General features: G+C 41.2%; 1 long non-coding RNA gene across 1 annotated transcript; it reads right to left on the bottom strand.

Annotated features, from left to right (window-relative positions):
• Positions 1 to 18,960: 18,960 nt before the first annotated feature.
• Positions 18,961 to 22,170, bottom strand: LOC144467493 (uncharacterized). Its single transcript, XR_013493687.1, has 2 exons — positions 21,269 to 22,170; positions 18,961 to 19,886 (listed from the first exon to the last, which is right to left on the bottom strand). It is a non-coding gene; the product is annotated as an uncharacterized LOC144467493 (long non-coding RNA).
• Between the last annotated feature and the right edge of the window lie 452 nt (positions 22,171 to 22,622).

The raw sequence follows: 22,622 nt of genomic DNA, 5'->3' as shown, positions 1-22,622 counted from the left end.
ACTAAACTGAGATCAATGGACTACAAGTTTTGCTTTTAAGCCGTGCTCCATTAATAATCATCCCTATTCTGCACCTCTTTGTGATATGTGAACACACTGAGCACAGCAGAGCAGATTTCCAGGCAGCCAGATTAAAGCTAACTACCTCCAGTAGCTAACACCGCTTCTCAGCCTCAACCTCCAGATTCAGGATTTTATTTTTTATTTTTTATTTTTTTGCAGCGGCTCATTTTCCGCGCTGAGCTGAAAATGGGATGCCAAGAGCAATCCTCCCTGGATTATTTAAACAGCTACTTCAAAGGGGAGCAATTATAATCCTACATTATTGATATGGGGAGAAAAAAAAACAGTGAGTAAATGTCATAGAGAGGAAGTGTCAGAGACATATTTGAACGTGCAGAGTGTGAGCACAGGATAAGTGCTTTTTAGGTTTGAGGGTTTAATTTCTTTATGTGACATAAGAAGGTAGGTTGAGTAGAATTAATCTTACACCCAGTTCAAATACACAACAGTGCACAAAACCACAATTATGTGCACCCACATACACAGTCAAATGCTCTCCCTTGCTGCAGGAATACATGTTTGGGCCTATTTATGCACTTCAGTGATGAATTTTGTGTATCATTGGAGCAACTATTAAATATAAAATAATAAAATGCAGCTCATACTCAAACACAAAATAGCTGTAGTGTCGAATTTTTTTTGGTGAAATGACACCGCTATGTGCTTTTCATCATCTCATAGTAAGTGTGCTGACCCAGATTAGAGCATGCATGCGTGTCTGTGTTTGTAGTTAGTAGTAAGTGGCAGTGATTCATGCTGCACGTGTCCCAGAGAACTCACTGCAGATGGTTATTTTAGTCAGGCAAAGGCTGCAGGCAGCACGCTGTCATGTTGTGTAAATCTGGCTGCAGGAAAACGCTCCATCCCCGCAGGTTAATGATGAGATTACTGCACTTTTTTTTTTTAAGAAATGATGAATGAGAAAAAAATAAAATTATGTAACAGTCAGCCAAGCAGTTGTGATTTTACATTCTGCAACCCCTGTAATAACTTTCTGTTCATTGCCATCAGCTCTGCATGAATAATAACCTTTCATGCCTCAGTGACCTTGGCGGATTCAGAGTTTACTGACCTTTAAAAATGTCTGAATCAGGACCAAATGCTTTTGTCTTCAGACCTTTAACTCCCTTATTCACTTCTCTCCCATTATAAAATCATAATATTTGTTTTTAAACTGCACACGTGTTATTGTTGACTTCACTCTGCACTTTTCGTACTTTCATGTTATTGAAAGTGCAGTCACAGGATGTGTGCCTGCGTGTGTTGGACATGTTGAAGGTTGGACAGTGACATGTTGATGGTGGGTGACTTATCGCTTCCTGCCGCAATGTCGAGATCAAGCTGCCAGCATGTTTCTAATATCAAAACAGGTCAAGGACGTGGCTGCAGGACAGCTCTTAAATCACCTTTACACCTTTCTCACACAGACACATGTGTGAGGATCAAGACGCAGAGCTGCCTCAGAGAGGAGTTTGTGTGTCTCCATACTCATTCACACCACATGCAGAAAAATAATATCCCCAACAAAACTTAGTCTTGCAAACATTTCTTAGATCGAGCTCATTTGCAGACAGATGCTGTGTGGAAAACAGAATACGGGGTCTTAGTTTAAAACAGCAGCTGTGGAAATGTTTGGATTGGCTGAGGTGATGCAAACAGTGTGACCGTCTCCAGACACTCAGCAGATGTGTGTGTACACACACGAAAACAGACACTCACGCACACACACACATTCATTTTTGATGCTTCCTTAATGCTACAGTATGTCTGAAATGGAGCCATAAATGTTGTTGTTGCAGGGTCCTTGAACTCTGAGGAACACAGAGTGAGTCATGCACAGCTTCTTTGTTTGTCACAGTAAAAGGATGTGCAGAGCGTGTGTGTGTGTGTGTGTGTGTGTGTACATGTGTTGTAACGACAGGGTACGGACAGTCTTTCAAATGGAGGAGTCAGGCTCAAGCCCCTCTCCTGCGCAAGAAATGAAATACATGTTTCTATGCATCCTGACCTTTGACCTGGTGCAGGTCAAAAGATTATTTCCACACCAGTGCGAGGGTGTTAATGAGTATTATTGTTAATAAGTATTATTGCAGTAAGTGCTCCAGCCCATACAACCATACGTTGTTTGTTCCTACCCTCTAATACCACCCACAGGAGCCTTTTAGTGCCCCAGCTAGTTATGATTATAATTGTGTTATCACTCTTATGCCGACATAAATGTTTGTTTTTATTTACTAATATCAAATAACAATTGACAATCAACTATTGTCTCATTATATATTTAACAAAATGATTCAAGAATTCATTTTAAACTTTTTAAAATATACAATACCACATCCATTAAAACAGGAACTAATGCAAGATTTTTATTTTTTTTTTAAATGTATGTACTTTATTAATCCCCTGATGGAAAATTCCTTTTTCTTTCACTCCGTTGTCAATTACACACAGGTGCCAAATACACACATACACAAATAGGACCTTTTTAACATGCATTAAATGGAGAGATGTTAGAGTGAGGGGCTGCCCATGGACAGGCGCCCTGAGCGGTTGGGGGGATTTGGTGCCTTACTCAAGGGCACCTCAGCAGTGCCAAGGAGGTGAACTGGCACCTCTCCAGCTACCAGTCCACACCATATTTGGTCCAGACAGAGACTTGAACAGGCGACCCACCGGTTCCCATCCCAAGTCCCTATGGACTGAGCTACTGCCGCCCAAGATAATGTAAGTTGATGTGATGTGTCACCCACTTGTAATTCCCAAGCAGGGACGGCGACAAACAGGTTACCCGTGAAGGTTTTTTTTTCAAATTAAATTACATTTTTTAGGTAGAGTTTGCTTCTTTATTAGTAAATGACTGCGCACAACATACTGATACAGTCATAAAAAAATCATTCATACTTTTTTTTGTATAGGCCCAGTTGAATAATAATAGTGTGTGGTTATCACAAAATTCCACGGCACACCTGGATTTGCATCAGGGCCCACTATTTGAGAACCACTGGTTTAGGAGAAGAATTATGGTTGGGTGTCATCACATTACATATTTAATGTAAAATGACATTGTGACGTAACATGATGGCACATGACGTAACATGCATAACATGATGTAGCATTACGTAACATGACATATCGATGTGGTGAATAACAACATGTTACACAAAGGTGTAGATTCTGGAGTGGGGATGCAATATTTAAAACTTGTGTAAAAATAAATCAGCGTGGATTCTTAGTTTCACATAGGACACAAACAGTGGTCTCCTGGATGAAAGTCATGTGTTTGTTTGACCAACCCATCCACCCTGATGCCATTTTTTTCCCCTAGGATGTAGAAGACCTGACCCGCACTTCTCTCCCTTTGATTGGCTAGTACTCGTTCCCTTTGTTAGTTGAGTAAGTTTGATTTAGGCAAGAGGAGTGAGATTAGTCAAGGTTAGGGTAAGAGTATCAGTGTAAGTTAGTCAGAGGCAAGTATGGTGGGTTATACCTTCACCATCCTAAGAAAAAAAGAAATTGCCAGCTCCACCGCCTTCCTATACAAACTTTATAAAGTCTAGTTTTGGACAGACATGGTCAAGGTTAGGAAAAGATCTCAGGGGGTGGTGGGGTCGTGTAGTAAAGTTGGTAGTCTGTGAGACTGCAGTTAGACCCTTCTCGCCTTTGTGACGGACTTCCTCCTTTGCTCCCATCATGATTACTAAAGCCACTGGAGGTCAGCGCCTACAATAAATGAGACTATGGGTTGTAAAAAGCTGCTCGTACGAAAGATCTATGGGTATCGGTATATCACTTTTTGGGGTTGGATAGTCTCTAATATCATTATTTTAATAAAAACGTCTGAGTGATCAGCATGAGATCATTATTATGAGAAGATGTATCACTCATTCACACACACAAGGGCTTTCTGGATTGTGATTGAACAAGCGTGGGAGTGTGATGTGATATTAACAGGGTGAGTCTCAGCATTCTTGAGAAAAAATACAGTAACACTTTCACACTGACTCTGACCCACACATTTATTTAAACAGACAGATTGTTTCAATCCCATTCTCATCTTTGTGAGGTCAAACATGGTTACCACACCCATATACTGTATGCATACCATATAATTATGCTCCTTCTATTCTATTCTATTGTGAGTCTTTGCATGCACTCAAGAAATAAATGCTGCTGCTCTTGAAGAAAAAAAAATGTCTGTGCAAAATCTGGTGCCCATCCATTTAGCAGATGTTGGGATATTTCAACGGGTACGTGAGTGAAAACTCGAAACACTGGTGGTGCTAAAAGGAAAGTCTGGGGAAAGTCAGTAGGATTAATCCTCTGGGTACCATAAATGTCTGCACAAAACTTCTTGACAATCCATTAGATAGTTATTGAGATATTTCAGTCTGGACCAAAGTGGTGGGTTGACCTTGCAATCACTAGCATAAAAAGCTAACTTCAGGCCCTGAGAGGTGTAGTGCTGTGGAAGCCTTTATTAGTTACATGGTTTATTCATGAGACAATAAAAAAAGTCGGTAGACGACAGGAGAAAAATCCAAGAGGCGAGGCCATTCACATCCGAGGCCATCCTTGAACTGAACTTGAAGACTGAATTTGAGAGCTCAGAAAAGCTGCTAACTTTGGAGCTAAGATTATTTTGTTACACTCAGGGTTCAAAGCAAGGCTGCTAGGTACAAGATGGTTTTGAGCAAAAACAGGTGGCATCAGAGAGAGAGGTGAGGAGGGTCTGTGAGATACTTTTTATGTCAGGAGGTAAGAGGTACATGTGAGAGGAAGAGAAAAGGCTAGAGGAGGAGAGGAAGGAGGGTACGCTGCACTAATGTGGGGAGACAGGGCCAGTCTAGGGAGCATCTGTTTTTAGAGTCTGTAAACTCTGCTCTCTGTCCATCCTCCTCTTCCTGACCCCCTCTGCATCTATTTCAGAGTCTCTATTTATTTTGTGCCCACAGTGTGCTCTAAACAGCCAGTCTTTCGCCATCAGAGAGCAAAGACCGGGATCTTCTCCCGGAGGAGTTGGATAACAGCGAGCGGAGACAGCAAGGCTGCAGTTATTTTTCCACAGCCCAGGGTCAGTCAGGACTGCTCTATTTAATGGCAGAAGGCTATAAAAATATTGAAGTGTTATTACGGTGGGGGCTTGAGAAATAATTCAAAGCGTGTGTGCGTGTGGACCATTATTACATAAGAGATTAGCATTTGCGGGTCTGGATGCAGAAACAAGGATTGGAAAGAAACAAGGGGAGGTTTCTGCCCTCGTTTATTTCTCATTGGGAGGAAATCTGGAGATGATCTGAGGTCGGGCAACCTCAATCACACAACAGTCATTCAATAATTTAGGGATTATTTAATGCTTGTTGGAAACCAGCCAGTTGAACTCTGCTTTTTGCAAAAATTAAATTAAAAAATCTCCCCTCTTGCCTGCATGTCTACTCTAATTTATACAGTGTAAAGGAGGAGTATCTGCTGAAAACATGCCCAAGCTCCTCCCATGTCCTCCACTGAACCCCACAACTATTTCCCTCTGTTCGCCCAGGACTCTGAGGCTCCGAGTGGCCTCTCCGGACGACTTCATCATTCCATCTTCATGGTACTTCATATTTCACTCAGAGTGATACAGAGTGGGACTGGGAGTGTAAAGGGAACATACTCATGTAGTTACAGGGGCCCCTGGGTCGACCCTGGGCTCATAACAAACACTAAACTGCAACACCATTAAAACTCCCATTCGCCATGATCGGGGAGGACGGAGTGAGGAGAACTCAGGGCTCTCCGGTGCTGTAAAGTCTAGAGCTGCGCTAATATCAACCCCGGAGACTCTCTGACCTTCGCTTTCAGCTTAAAAAAAAACACAACCAGCAGTAACAAGCAGAACCATGTCTCATGTGCCTTATGGAGAAAAAAAAATCCTGACTTTTCTTTTTAGCATATACAGCTGCTCCGCTTGTTTGCATAGATCTCCTCAACCCCTCCTCTGATGTTTAACATGAGCCGAGCTAATGTAAGACCTCCTCGCAGATCCTGGTCATTAAAGTTGATAGCTTTTTTGCTTCCCCATAAAAATAGATGGATCTCCTGCAAAGTATGATGCTTGTTCCCATTAGCCAGTTCACTAACTGCATCATCGGTTATTCGACCAGGTATTGATGATGGTAATGAAGTAGGGAGGTGGAAAAGGGGAGACGGACGCGACTGCTGCAATGCAGAACTCACAGGAACATGCATCACTGAGCCTGAGGTGAAGGTAACAAGTGGAGTCACACAAACACACACAGGCAGGCACACCTACACACAGAAAGTCATTAATTGCTCCCTGCTGACTGGACACCTGGTACTGTTGTTTCTATTAATCAATCACCAAAGCAGTAATACCCACACAGATTTCTTCATTATCTTATGCCGCAGTTTTGTGTGCTTTTGTGTGTGTATATATTTGTGTTGTGTGTGTGTGTGTGTGTGTGTGTGTGTGTGTGTGTGTCCAACTGGGTCAAACCCCTTCGTTGCCTCTCAGATAGTCCATTGGGAGATAAATACAGAGAGATGAGCTTTAATCCAGGATTGGAGCTGGATCCTCTAACTCAGTTAAACACAGACACAGACACAGACACACACACACACACACACACAGCATCATCATCATCATCACCATAATCATCATCAGCAAATCTCCTAACTTCAAACCCAACCCTAAAACCAACTCTAACCCTAATCATCATCCCATCCTAACCTTTGACACTGAGATACACGCATTCATGCACCATCTCACACACTCATGTTTGGTCTCTCATACACTTATGAACACACACACACACACACACACACACACACGGAGTCAGAGTATTAAAACTATTATCTCCATGTCATCTGTGCCCCACTGCCTGTATTCTGGTGTCTGTGTGTGATGTAACAGTAGTCTGTCACAGATTGTATTTTACAGTCTTTCAGTCAAAATCTTCGTGTCCTTAACGCTGATGTCACTGATGTAACACACTGTTGTTTTCAGTCCAAAGTGTGTGTGATTTTTTTTTGTTCTTTTGATGAAAAACTCTCAACTTAAGACACTCTTACTCGCTTGTTCTGGAGCTCTTGATCATATTACACAGTCTTCGTTAGCAGACTGAGTGCACTCAGTTGTCATAACATTAACATCTCAGCAGGAACTGAATGTCTAACTTTAAAATTTAATCACCACTTTTTTAGCACTGCATTTTACTTTGAAAACTATCTATCTGACTTTAAAAAGTCCCTCTTTGAAACAGAAAATTCAAATAGATATAAATGAATAAATCAACACTTGTGATTTAAAGTTCTAGTGTGAAGGATTTAGTGACATCTAGTGGTGAGTTTGCAGAACTGACACTTTTGCCATGTGCAAAGTCTGTTGGAGAAGTACAGTGGCCAATGCAAAAACAGAAATGGCCCTATTTAGAGCTAGTGTTTGATTTTTCTGTTTTGGTTCTGGGCTACTGTAGAACAACATGACGGACTTTGTGAAAGAGGACCCACTCTGTATATAGATATAAACAGCTCATTCTTAGGCAGGAATACTCAACTTGCTTTGCCCGGGGGTGAACTTTCACAAAATGACAGGAAATCAGGGGCCAGTTGATAACAAACATTTATAAGTAATATATAAATACTTAGCCTGGACCTCTGTCAGGAGGTCTGAGGGATCCTCCCCTGGCGCAAATTAGCATTTCCTGGGATAACAAAAGAATGACCCACCTTACTCTGCCTCTGATTGGCTTATCCTGACTTTCTTACCCAGACCAATCTCACTCCTCTTGTCTAAACCTAAGCAATCCAACCAACAAAGACAATGACAACTGGCCAGTCATAGGGAGAGTAGGGCAGGTCATTCCTATGTTGTCCGTAGAAACACGCATTTGCTCTGCTGGCGCTGTTTTTTTTTTTATATACAAGCTCAGTTGTGATGCCTTTTTATGCACTCTGGAGCCTAATTTACAATAAGTGTACAAAAACATTCACAGTGTAAATCAATTTATTTGCATTATGAATGAGAAAATGATCAGCAGGTCACCCAGCACCCTACCTGTACTGTTCTAAGGTAACAAAAACACAAGGATCGTTATTTCCAGGTGGTTATAACCACTAATGAAAACATAGTTATGAATATTATATTCCATTTTTGTCAATAGCTGCCCCTGAGTCCTACACACTGGACCTTTTAATGCACATGTGGCAATGGAAGCTGCAATTTGGCTGGCGTGCCCTCCACCCACCATCAGTGTTGACTGGTGGTTGTGTACTGTTGCAAAAGTTGCAGTAAGTGTCAGCAGCAAAGGTTATTCCAGTGAAATAATTCAACAGTGTATTGACGCAAAGACAGCGCTGGCTACATGTGCTTCCAATAAATGGCGGGACAAAATGATGGAAGGTAGTAGGAAATGGTGTAAGTCAGCAGAAATGAGACACACATGCATGCATGCACGCACACACAGACACACACACTCACTATGTCTGACTTCTCCATCCACCCTAAATAAGAATGACACTGAAATACAGACAAGTGTTCTCGTCACTGAAGCCTGAAATTGCCTTTCCTTCCTGCTGTTGATTGTGTTTCACACTCAGTGAAACAAGAGCTGGGACCCCATGACAGATTCAATGTGTGTGTGTGTATATATCTAGTCCTATTCATTTGTGCCACGCTCACACCAATTTGAAAGAGATTTGATATTCTGCTTGCGAGATTGAATTTATGCATGGAGGGTACGCACTGTTCAACAAGAGAGCTTTCCGGTCAGTTAACCAGCCACCAATCTAACTTCTCCTCCGGTTAGCACGGTGGGACTGCGCTGAGTCGTGTGGCTGTGCAATGCTGCAAATACTATAAGGTTAAGCTTTATTGCAAATTAATTTATCTGCAACACTGTTTCATTGCTAACAGCCTGTTGTTCTCACAGTAAAGGATTTTTCTGGCGGCCATACTCTTCATAGACATTTCTCAGGGCAGACATCTTGATTTGTCATAGTAGGAAAAGCACAAGTGTTACTAACACTGTTAATGACGGCTCTCTTCTACACAAGTGCTCAGGTGGGAGTGATAACAACCTGTGTTGCTCTTTCTGTGACAGGTCAAAATGTCTTCTGTCCTCTGTCTACAGTACTGACTAGGCCGGTGACAGGTGGGTTTTTTTTAAAGATTTTTTTGGGGCTTTTATGACACGACAGTTGTGTCACAGCTCAAGTTTCTTATTTGATTCATTCATGTTGTTTCCTGTTTTACTTTGAAACCCACATCTCCTCTCCTTTCAGATCTCTTCACTTCCTGCCCCTGTGTGCTTTCCCTCCCTTTTGATGACTTCTCCTGTGTCTGTCCCACCCTAATTAGCCTCACTTGTGTCTCGTTATCCTTCCCCTCGCCAGAGTGTTTAATGTGTGTCTTGTTTTCTCCCAGTGCCAGTTTGTCTTAGCTCATTGTATGTCCAGAGTTCCAACCTTTTGTTTCCCTGTGTCCTCCTCTTGGTGTTTTAGATTTAGCCTGTTGATTGACTCTGCCTCATCCCCTCTGGATTTGTTTCCCTCCACTGATGGACCTCCTGTGCACTGAACCTACCTTTTGACCAGTACAGACTGTATTATTTTACCTGAACTGTCTCTTGAGTCATGCATTTGAGTCCACTCTCACCTCGTTCACCAGTTGTTACAAGCTGGAAGTATGAAGGGGGAGAGAGGGTGGACTACATGCAGTAAAGGGCCACAGGCTGGAAATGAGCCTCTGGTGTATGCAGCAAGGACATTGTCTCTGTACTGCTCTACCCACTGGGCTACTGGGTGCCCCAAGCCTATATAACTTTTGAAAGAAGAAATAGCACATTCTTCCACTTCCGTTTTTTGCACATTCTGCTACTATTAATTGTTTATAAGTGTTTAAATGGTCTGGCACCGTCTTATTTATCAGAGCTTGTACAGCCTCACAGTACTTCTAGAGCACTTAGGTCGTCAAACCAGCTGCGCCTGGCAGTACCTCGGTCCAGACTCTCTACTTGTGGGGACAGAGCCTTCTCAGTGGCGGCCCCAAAGCTGTGGAACAGCCTATTTTCCAGGTTAGAGCTGCACAGTCTGTTGAGCACTTTAAAACATTACTGAAAACCCATCTTTTCTCCTTGGCGTTCAGTCCCTGCTAGGCGAGAATCCTTGGCTTTTACTCTTTTTACTCTTTTATTTCCTTTTTTAATCTAATTTTAGTTTTTTTAAATTGAGCTCTTACTATTTCCTTTGTTTTATTTATTATATTTGTATATGATTATTTTATATTTCAATAACTGTACAGCACTTTGGTCAACTGAGGTTGTTTTTAAATGTGCTTTATAAATAAAGTTTGACTTGACTTGACTTCACCACATCTTACAGGGAAAAATGTATTAGTTATTTTGCAGATTCTGCTTTTACGTAACAGAATCAGTTCATACATAGTTATAAATAGACATAATTATGTTATCAATCACTGGGTCAATCAATCATCTATTACATGGAATCATACATGGTACAACTCCAGTGAAATGCGATCCCTTCGAATCCTTTAACTTGTGCATTGAAATTTAATTAGATGAATGATTATTTGATCATTTTGAAAGTGGTCATGATGCATGATAAGTAGCCTACCTTTACTTTTGCTAATTTAAGTACATTTTGGTGATGATATTTATGTACTTTTACATAAGTATCAAATATACTGGAATGCAGGACAGAGTATTTTTAAATTTTTGTATTTCCATCTTTACATAAAGGTCCAGTTTTAGGATTTAGAGGGACATATTGGCAGAAATAGAATATAACATTCATAACTATTTTCAATAGTTTCTTTTCAATGTATTTTTGCTATCTGAGAATGAGCCCTTCATGTCTACACAGGCAGCCGGTTCACTTCCAAGGAGCTCACTATGGTGTCTCTACAGCAGCCCAGAATGGACAAACCAAACACTGGCTCTAGAAAGGGCCATTCACTTTTTCATGTCAGCCACCATAGTTCTCCTATTAGCTTGGCACACAGGAGAAGTTTCACTTGGTTGCAATGTGCAACCTCACCAGCAGATGCCACTAAATCCTACAGACTTGTCCTTTAAAGGTCCAGTCTGTGGGATTTAGATGGATCTATTGGCAGAAATGGAATATAATATTCACAACTATGTTTTCATTATTGTATAATCACCTGAAACTAAGAATCATTGTGTTTTGGTTACCTTAGAATGAGCTGTTTATATCTACATAAGGAGCAGGGGTCCAAGGAAGCAGTAGGCGAGAATAGGCTACTGTAGAAATCTAGGGCTAATTAAATAGGGCCACCCATTACCTGAAGTCTAACATGTTTGATAAAGAGGAGGTATTCATTTGGTTGCAATCTGCAGCCCCACCACTAGATCCCAGTAAATCCTACATACTGATATCTAAGTAAAGAATTAAAATCTCTCTTCCACCACTGTTATTGGTTCAGTGTGTTTTACTGTTATCCTGTGATTGTAACTTGTTGCCACAGTGGCTGCTCAGGCTGTTCAGTAAAAAAAAACATGTCTCACTGTACAGTAGCATAAAGTATCTGGAGTGTTTACTTGTTTTAATCTTGGTTGCTGGTTTACATACTACTTTACAAAGTGAGGAAATTGTTTGGTGTACTGGTGTGTGTAAGAATACAAAACTCAGTAAAAAGCATTAGAGAGACAAAGTTTCCACCCAGTGACAGTGATATTACATCAGTTATGTTGATGTAGTGTTTAATGTTTGATTTCCCCTGGGGAGTTTTCTTTTTGCACAGGAAGGTCAGAGGTCACGGGCAGCTGTGGAACAGCGCCTCTGGAGCTGGCGTGAGTTCAGTGTCACTGTTGTTCGATGACACATTCATCAGGTTGGATGTTTGCTGACATGAAGGAAAGATGCCAGGTTTTCTGGGTCAAGGTCAGTCTCCCACTCACTATGCCAACCTGCAGGCTTGTTGTAGTTAGCCAGATGGGGTCGTGTTTGTCTTACGGGACAATTAAAGGAAATCAACTCAGGCTTATCTGCCACAGTCTGAATTGTGAAGAAAAATGCAAACGTCTAGCTCTCCATTCAGGTTGAAACAAAGACGTTATCATTGTTTGACTCGGGTCTGTCCCACAGTCCATCCTGCATCAAACATATGGAGAGAGATAATCCTGCTCCTTCAGCCCAGATGTCATACAGCCAGGCAGGTGGTAAAAGCTTAACTGGCTTCTGGACTAGAAAACAATGTATACTAATACAAACAATGCCTATATTAAGAAACACAATTAGATCGCTTGCATCTCATATTATTTTGTATTATTTGTTTGATTTGAAGAACACTGTGTTTGTCCTGCAAACTCATATATATCAGTATATTTGCTGCTGAACTGAGAATTCATGCCAGAGGATTTTCCATATACAGACTGTCAGTGACCTCCAGTGGTATACAGCAGAAGTACATTTGATGTGATTGGAAAGAAAGAATCACTAGGTGGCGCTGCAGGTGTGAGGATGAGATGCATTACGGCGTGAGCTCATAGTCCAAAGGGGAAGTCAGTGCGTGGCTCTGAGCAACACACACACACACACACACACACACACACACACACACACACACACAGAAAGAGAGGGATAGAGAGAAACACCATAATTACTTATGGTGATGGAACATACAGCTCCAACATGAAGTGCGTCCTCCTCGTTCTCACTCTAAAACAAGTGCTCTCTTCCCTCAGGCCACTTTCAAACATCTGAGCTAAACATGATATATGTGCTGCACTGGAGGATGTTTACACACTGTCAATATTTCAAAGAGTCCAAAGGTCAAAGATCTGACATTTTGTCTCTGCCTCTCCTGTGTGTCAACAGCTGCTGGTCTGTGTGAATCCTCTTTACATCTACATAGGTACACAACACCTGAGCAGCTGTCTGTGTTTGTCTAAATCTGTTTAATTCTTACATAATGCAAAGGAATGGAATAAAATCACGTGTTGGAGCCAGTTTCGGTGTTATTCCTCACTGCAGTTTCACCTGAGAGCTGTTATTAAAAGAGCTATCTGGCATCAAAGTGTTGTATCAGAAAAATCTGACACACTTAAGTGTGTGTGTGTACCTGAGAATGTGGTGTGACTGATTTCAAGCTGATCATTCAGGTGACGTGTCACCAGGACACAGTCACCTGGGTGTGTCTGCGGCCTCCCCGGTGAATACAGCTCTAATTTCCTCCTCCTGTTACTTCCTCCACTCCTACTGCCCCATCACAAAACCACAGGGCATCTTTTAATGTTTCAAAAAAGCTGCCTTTGTATTGATTTCGTTGGCTGCTGTCAGGAAAAATCAGAGGAAATGGGCTGCTGTTTAGACAACTACAACAAAAGCCTCAAGTGGTTTATTCTTCCTGGCTTCCATTACAATAAAACCAATAAGCTTTATATGCCATGAATCATTTTAATCTCCTATAATTAACCCTGTTTTGGGGGTTTCCAGGACAGAACTTGATATTCTCCACAGGTATATCTTTAGATACCAGCTGTCTGAGTTTGACAGGCATGTGTCTTGTCTGAAGCAACTTTGACAGACAGACAGCAAGCCGGTCGGGTGGAGTTGAGGAAGCAGATAAAGGGCTGATTGATATGGGAGTGTGGCGTATGTGACAGCAGAGACGCGTGGCTTTTCTGGCAAACCGGTCTGGGAGGAGGCAGAGAGAGGAGCTGCTTGTTTGCGTGAACCAGCAACAGTATCTGTTTGTTTTGGGGAAGAAAAGTGCAGAGTGACACACTTCCCTTTGTCACTTCAATAGACAGGCTTTCCATAATGGTGGCATCCACTAAACTAACTCAGGGCAGAATCAACAACTAACATTATCACAAGCCTGTTCATGGAGCTGCACAATGGCTGCACACAGAAGTAACAGTGAAAATCATCAGTGTTTTTATTAACTGAATGGATACATTTGGTTTGCTCTTACTTGTTTTTCCTCCTTTTTGGGGGGATGTGAGACCACAGGGAAGGACTTAAAGACAACGCTGTCACGCTTGTCCCAGCAGTATTAGCTGTACTGTACTTCACTGAGGCTCCAGATCCTCTTAATTCATCCCAGCTGTCAAAACTTTAATACCACATATCTGTCTGTGTGACATTTCCAGCATCACACAGGGTGCAAAAAAGATTCAGAAGACGTACGCAGAGTTGGGAAATATCTTTTGATGGGTGGATGAAGGAAAGAAAAGGTTAAAAATAAGCCTTTTCACATCAAACATTAGACACCAAACCTTGAATTCAGCTCAGTATTTCTCATTTCTTTGTTATATTGTATCTGCAACACAAAGCAGTGAGTGTATTGAGCAGTTTTGCGCAACAGAAAGTAGATAGTCATGTACAAGCTATTTGTCCTTTCGCCAGTCCTAATGAGTCACACTGACTTTGCTTTCTGATTTGTTCCACATGACATTTTCCACTTGTGTAACCGTGGTTTAATATGTGGGCTTTTAGGACACTTGCTTTTAAGGGTGTGTCTTTGTGTTCTTGTTTCTGTGACAAACACAAAAGCACCGCTGCACACGTCTAAATGAGAATTTAGAGCCACGAATAAACAGCACAAAGCAGAGCAGAGACAACAGAGCCAACAGGAACTAAAAAGAAAAACAAGAGGAGCGGGAACTATCAACCGCAATGATATGATTCCTACAACTCTCTACTCTGTCTCACCGAAGGTTACCTTGATATATGATTGATTGTCTGCAAGCTAAAATCCTATTTTTCACTATCATCTGTCACTGACAGCCCTTTCATCTGTCTCTCCTGGGATGATATTTATCCACAGCGTGGATTCACAAGGAAGACAAAAAGATCTGTTGAAATATTTTTTTCTCTGAGATGTCTGGTCCAGGAATAGAACAGGTGTTTTAATGTCAGATTAAGTTACCTGACAGGTTATTTCTTTGAGGTGGAGAGCTTTACAGGCAGATAAATCGCTTGGCATTCTCTCGATGAGCTGCAAGAGGTAGTCACCTGAAATGGTTTCCACTTCACAGGTGTGCCTTATCAGGGTTAATTAGTGGAATTTCTTGCTTTATCAATGGGGTTGGGACCATCAGTTGTGTTGTGCAGAAGTCAGGTTAATACACAGCCGACAGCCCTATTGGACAACTGTTAAAATTCATATTATGGCAAGAACCAATCAGCTAACTAAAGAAAAACGAGTGGCCATCATTACTTTAAGAAATGAAGGTCAGTCAGTCCGGAAAATTGCAAAAACTTTAAATGTGTCCCCAAGTGGAGTCGCAAAAACCATCAAGCGCTACAACGAAACTGGCACACATGAGGACTGACCCAGGAAAGGAAGACCAAGAGTCACCTCTGCTTCTGAGGATAAGTTCATCTGAGTCACCAGCCTCAGAAATCGCAAGTTAACAGCAGCTCAGATCAGAGACCAGATGAATGCCACACAGAGTTCTAGCAGCAGACGCATCTCTAGAACAACTGTTAAGAGGAGACTGCGCGAATCAGGCCTTCATGGTCAAATAGCTGCTAGGGAACCACTGCTAAGGAGAGGCAACAAGCAGAAGAGATTTGTTTGGGCCAAGAAACACAAGGAATGGACATTAGACCAGTGGAAATCTGTGCTTTGGTCTGATGAGTCCAAATTTGAGATCTTTGGTTCCAACCGCCGTGTCTTTGTGAGACGCAGAAAAGGTGAACGGATGGATTCCACATGCCTGGTTCCCACTGTGAAGCATGGAGGAGGAGGTGTGATGGTGTGGGGGTGTTTTGCTGGTGACACTGTTGGGGATTTATTCAAAATTGAAGGCACACTGAACCAGCATGGCTACCACAGCATCCTGCAGCGACATGCCATCCCATCCGGTTTGCGTTTAGTTGGACGATCATTTATTTTTCAACAGGACAATGACCCCAAACACACCTCCAGGCTGTGTAAGGGCTATTTGACTAAGAAGGAGAGTGATGCGGCAGATGACCTGGCCTCCACAGTCACCGGACCTGAACCCAATTGAGATGGTTTGGGGTGAGCTGGACCGCAGAGTGAAGGCAAAGGGGCCAACAAGTGCTAAACACCTCTGGGAACTCCTTCAAGACTGTTGGAAAACCATTTCAGGTGACTACCTCTTGAAGCTCATGGAGAGAATGCCAAGAGTGTGCAAAGCAGTAATCAGAGCAAAGGGTGGCTATTTTGAAGAAACTAGAATATAAAACATGTTTTCAGTTATTTCACCTTTTTTTGTTAAGTACATAACTCCACATGTGTTCATTCATAGTTTTGATGCCTTCAGTGAGAATCTACAATGTAAATAGTCATGAAAATAAAGAAAACGCATTGAATGAGAAGGTGTGTCCAAACTTTTGGCCTGTACTGTATGTAAGCCATCATTTTCATTTTGAGATACTTAGTCATTATTTGAGATGCTAAGTCATAATTTTGAGACAAGCAAGTTATTATTTTGACTTTATAGGCTGTATAAAATCAACAGATGTAGCCACCATGATGAGACAGAAGTGACCATGTTTAGACAAAAGGGTGGAGCTGTGGATGAGCCAGCCTGTCCCTCAAGCAGCCCCGGTTTCAAATATGCATAACTTTAAGCCTTAATAAAATTTAAACAGGTGAGTTACACAAAAAATCCCCCCACAAGTTGGGCATTTTAACATTGGTGTCTATGGGAATTGACTTTCTTATTGGAGCCAGCCTCAAGTGGCCATTTGAGGAACTGCAGTTTTTGGCCCATCTGCGTTGCCTTCATTTTTAGCCCCACAAACTGACGCTTGTTTGAGATACTAAGTCATTATTTTGGTAAAGTTTGATCAGTTTTTTAAATTTTGTGTCACGCACAACCCTCATGGGTTTACAGAAATCATTAAAATGACGTTGCAGTAAACAATCCAACGTACATGTTATTTTACTGCTCAGTCCTGAAACAAAACTTTGCCTTTTATCCCAGAAATTCATCCACAAAAAAAGGTTCCCTTCCTGAAAAATAAAAATCTAATTTTTCATGATAGATACTCATCTATCATGATAGATAGATGAATATAGTTTGTTTTACTGAAAAGTACTACCCCTGTGTCTTCATATACAGGACTGTAAAACAAAAGGTGAACCTCATTCTCAACTTCACCTAAATTATATAACAAACAAATCCTGTCCTCCCTCTGTCCTTACATTTTGTACCTTTTCTGTAGAGAAATTTGCATTCAGACTCCAATGATTCTTTTAAACTCATTATTTCATTCAAAAAACATCACTGAATGACTTGTTGCAACCAGAGAGCAAATCTGCAAAGTAAGTCATCATTTTTTAGATATTATATTAATATTTTGAGATGGTTTGTTATCATAATTAATAGCAGGATTTTGTTAATTTGAATGATATTCAGAAGAGGTCAAATTATCCGGTAATTCACAAGAGAACAAGACTAAGAGTGAGGCTAATGCTGCCATGCTAACATGCTCACAATGACAAATGCTGATGTTACTAACTGGTCATGTTAACCATCAAAGTTTCAGGTGTTAGCATGCTAATATTTGGTCATTAGTACCATACACAACGTAAAGGTGATGGGGACGTCATTAGCTTTGCAAGTCTTTGGTGATTAACGACAGTGCTAGAGGAAAAGTCGACCAAAATTATTATGGGACACACGAACATCTTTACAAAATTATATGCAAATTCATCAAGTAGATGTTGAGATATTGGTGTCAGATTTATCTTGTGACTGCTTGTGGGTTCTCCCCAGAGGACCCAAGTCTTTTGTGTACCCTGTTATGTGTACATTTTGACTGCAACACTTTCATCAATTTAGTTCTAATGTAAAATAAGACAGTAATGTGTCATGGCTGATCAGCACACATCTCATTAAAGCAGCAACATTTATTCAATTTACACATTTCTAAGTAAATGAAATGAAAATATTCCACTCCACCACTTGTGAGGCAGATCAGGTCCTTAATGTTGACCCTGATTAAAACTGAGGCAGCGTTGCACAAGCAACACACCAACCATGACTGTTTGTTAATCACATGTCAAGCTGTACACACTGCAGGTACCTGGCACGTTTACAACTCGCCCTTTGGCTGTGTTTGACTGCGTGTGCATGACACGGCTGTCCTATTTATGGCTGTTTTGTCGTGCTGCTGCCTGTAATAAATTACATCAGCTGAGTTATTGTCTGAAAGCTGGGTGCAGCCCTCTCACCCAGGAACATGAGGAAAGGTCACACGGATGATGGAAAGATCCGCGTTATATATTGACTGTGGCATTTCTGAAAGATCACATCAAAAGGCTCAGATTAAAGCAGGGCCGGCTGCTCTTTTATAAAAGCAGAGTTAACACTTTCTCTTGTAATGCCTTTATGTGAAACAGGACATGTAGTGTATGTTTGGGTTTGGTCAACAACACTGTCCTGAGACTCTCCAGTTGGATCTGAACCAGTCCTGGGACATCAACATTTTCCATTCTGTGCCGTGCTGTCTTACAGCCCCAGGCTGTGCTGCAGGAGCTCAGGCTAGATTCCAGTAACAAAGCAGACGCCTCCTTTTCCTGAGTATCTGACAGCATTTATCAGCTCATACAAACGCTCAGCCTCCTCTAGGACATTGTTGCGATGAGGGGGAGTTAAACACGAAATTGAATCCCTTGAGTTGCCCGTAATCATTGGTAATTGTTTCAGTGATGACACCATGGATGTCCGGGTTTAAAATGCTGTTGCGTATTCCCAGAGTTAGTAAAACAACAGCATTATCCTTCACTTTTATGCTTGTCATCATCACTAATCTTGCAGCAAGCTTTTCATCACCCACAGTTGACTTCATGTTGAAGTCACTTTCATCTGCATGTCTTTGTGAAATGTGAGAGACAAACTGTAAATATACACAAACAATGATGAGGAGAGGAGGAGGTTGAAGTACAAAGTTTTATTTGAACTCATTATGACTGAAATGTGAAGGAACCCACTGTCCCTTTGTTCTTTGTTAGTTTAGTAAAAGAATTCGCTGTGTGCGCAAGCTTGGTGTAACATGCAAATAGAGATCAAAACGTATGTGTGGACATTACAGTGACAGATAAAGTGAATGATCCCTAATTAATAGCTTAGAGTGAACGTGTAAATTGTTGTGTTTTTCCTCCCATTAGTAGGTTATAAAGATTAAATTCTGTGGTGCCTCTGCATGCTTTTGGCTATCATGCTTCTATTTATTACATTTTGTGCAACACAGCCGACTTGTGACGCTCCTCTTTGTCCCAAGCGGCACCGAAACAGCAATATTAACAATAACTTCCAAAACACAATGTACAAAATAACAAAATAAATATGCTTCTTTTTTTAAAATCTTTTCTTTTTCTGATTTTGCAATAAAATAGGCTCACAAAGCTCTTTTTAAACAACCTTGGCACTTTTCATTAATATTACAATGAATCCTTGTTTCTTTGACTTTAAGGGGAAAAAAACAGCAGTGTCGAAAATTCATGCAGCAAGTGTGAGAAAAAGGTCATCATACGTCGAGTTTGGTCTGACAAGTGTGCATCAAACAGAGGCTGCACACAAAGAGCTGCTGTCTGTGGAACAAACATCGCTCGGTGCAGCCAACAATTTTCATTCCAGTTGTGGGGAAGCTGAGCTGTAGGTGCAGAGACTCTCGTGTTGTAGCCCTTATCCGGCTTCTCTTTCTCTTCTGGCTCCACTGTCCACTAATGATGCTGAATTTAATTTCACTGCTCATTAAAAAAACACCTTTGCAGCGGGTCCTGCCATCTGACGCTGGCGGAGAGATGGTATAACCTGGGAATGGAATTAAGAGAAACTCAAACTGACCTGTGCACGTCAGACCTGCAACAAAAAAGGATGGGAAAAAAAATGCAGTAAGTCTCAAAAATGTGGCTCCATTGTTTGTTATTTTAAAAAGCAGTCACAGCATCAGATCTGAATATATGTGGACAAGGCTTTTTCAAACCCAGCTCAAAGTATTTCGATATTTGCAACACTGATCTTCAGTATTTTTGCAGGACTATGTCTTGTGCTTTGAAATGAGGTCAAAGGGCTTTAATGAAGGCTTTTAATGTGCGAAGTGTGCAGCTACGGCCTTCTCCTTTCATGTCTTTGATCAGTGCCACTGACTGGAAAGCTTGGCTTATTGAGAACCACAGCGGCACGTACAATGTCTCACACCCTGACATCACAGGCTTGCTGGATTCAGTCACATGTGCGGTAATGCAAGTGTGCCTCAGGATCATCTGTGGTGGAGTACAAATTGCTTTATGTGCACATAAGCATAGAATGTGTACTTGAGATGCTTTTGCATTTCTATTTTGACATACAGTAATAAAATACAAATCTGCAGTCTGACCCCGGGGGTATAAGAAAATAATTGGGAGCTCGGAGAGTGTTTCATACTGTAAATCTCTGGGGAAAGATCTCTAACTCATTCTGTCTCTTGTCTCCCTCCTTCAGCAGTAAGGTCAGACAAGTGTTTAATTAATGCTGCCCTCTGACTCAACAACAGTGAGATGCAGCAAGAGGACACTGATAAGGGAAATAAACTGTGTGATACTGAATGATAATGACCAAACTAGTTGAGATATAAACTTGAGATACAAGTGAAAAGAGCAGAATATTATCTTAGCTTCATTTTTTAGAAAGACAAAACTGCAAAAGAATTGTCAAGCATGAAACTGGGAACCTGAGAGAGTCAAGCATGAAGCTCCTCTGTTATCCTGAATTCTAGAAATTAAAGGGATAGTTTGGATTTTTTAAGTGTGGCTGTATGATACTTACCCATTATAGTTAGTACTGACAATGGACAAGTACCTCATTCAATGCCACTTCAAAAAATCCAAACTATCCCTTTAACATGCAGTTTGACTTCCATGGTTGGGTTCCTCTGATGAAATGTCCTGGTTGAGGTGCTACAGTATGTCTGTGAATCAGTCTGTAGCAGATGTTCTCATTTGTGCATCTCCGAACCTAAACTTTCCCACAAATTATAAACAACCCAGCAGTCAGATCAACAAGCTGTTAGCATGCAGAGGGATTTAAATCCAGTAAACTGAGCGATAACATTGCACTCTCAGCGTTCTGTATGTATCCAGTCTTTAAAACACCGGTGCAGTGAACACGCACTCCAACCCTGTGATCTATGCCTTTAAGTGCTTGTTTGGCAAAGTGCCTGTGTAGGAGAGATGATGTGCTGGTAAGATATATAAATGATTTACCTTGGATGCTTTTGGTGAACGCTGTGCCCCCACAGTCTGTCATCCTGCGTTACAGTTTCATGCAGGGTGTCACTCAGCGGTGGCTTGAGACTCAGCTGAGACACAGTCAGGGTTTTTGCGTCTAATCCACTAGTGTCAAACGAGGTCCAGCAGACAAAGCTGTGGCCTTCGCTGCTGCAGCTCTTCATACTGAGAGGCGGCCAATGAAAAGCTCCTCTGGCCTGCTGGTTCCTGACAGGCTGCAGAGTCAATATAGCATCCAATACCTTTCCCAAAGCGCTTTAAAACTGGTATCTAAAGTGCATTAAAATAATACTGTCATATATTCTTCAGGTTGTGGTGAAATAATCATTATTTAGTATTTCTTTCATTATGTAAAGGTTACACAACATTATTTCCTTGTTTATTCTTTAATTTCTTATGAAACTGTATATATACTATGGACCCATAAAATGTTTAATGATGTCACTTGTTACCTGTTTTTAGGCACTGCAGACATGAGATGAAATGTTATAATAAGGCGTCACCATGCGGCAATTTTTAACCATTTATGATGGATTGTGAGCCTCAGCTGCAGCCATAAATCAGGGCTCCAAGCAGAGTTATGCTTTATTGTGTTAACAAATATTCTAACAATAATTCAAATTTTACCTGTCCTGCATATAAAGTAATTACCAACAAATCACTAACTGTGGAAGTCAGGGGTTATTGATTTAATTTCTTATTATTTTAACACCACATTTAAATGACTATTTGAATTATTAATATTGTCATTGATTAATAATTAAATGCGTCATTAATGATTCATATAAAACAAGGTAATGAATTCAGAAATCCTAAAACAAATATATGGTTAGTAATATTAAATAATGATTAGTTCACCATTTCTTAAAGATGGCTGGTGTAAAGTGAGCCGTCATGAGTTGAATATTATTTTGTGTTGGTTATTGCAACTGGTTAAGTCAGTATGAAAAGTGAGAACCTCGCAAACCAAATTCCTTCGCTCTCCATGTCCATCTCCCTCAATATTTATAAAGTGTGAATGTCATGTTTTAAAAATGCATAGGCCATCTGCGCACTTGTCAGTGCAAACAAACTTTGGCTAGCTGCCCTCCAGTTTGGATTGAGCCAAATACGGCCGCCACACAGCAGAAGTCTTCACATGTATTTATGTTCCCAGGGGGCTCCGCTCCTCGGTGGAGTCTGTGTGTCTTTTGCTTTGTGCTTTGTGGATCAGGGAGCTCTCTGCAGCTGAGATCTCAGCCCTGATACTCGGATCAGACTACAGACTGACGGCAGAAGTCCTCCTGGGCAGTATTGAGGTGAGGTAGATTACACTTTCTTTCCATGTCAT

The sequence above is a fragment of the Epinephelus lanceolatus genome, chromosome 17, assembly GCF_041903045.1.
Source record: "Epinephelus lanceolatus isolate andai-2023 chromosome 17, ASM4190304v1, whole genome shotgun sequence".
NCBI classification, from domain to species: Eukaryota; Metazoa; Chordata; class Actinopteri; order Perciformes; family Serranidae; genus Epinephelus; species Epinephelus lanceolatus.
Note: the sequence above shows the minus strand (reverse complement) of the source record. Positions and strands in the feature narration are given on the sequence as shown.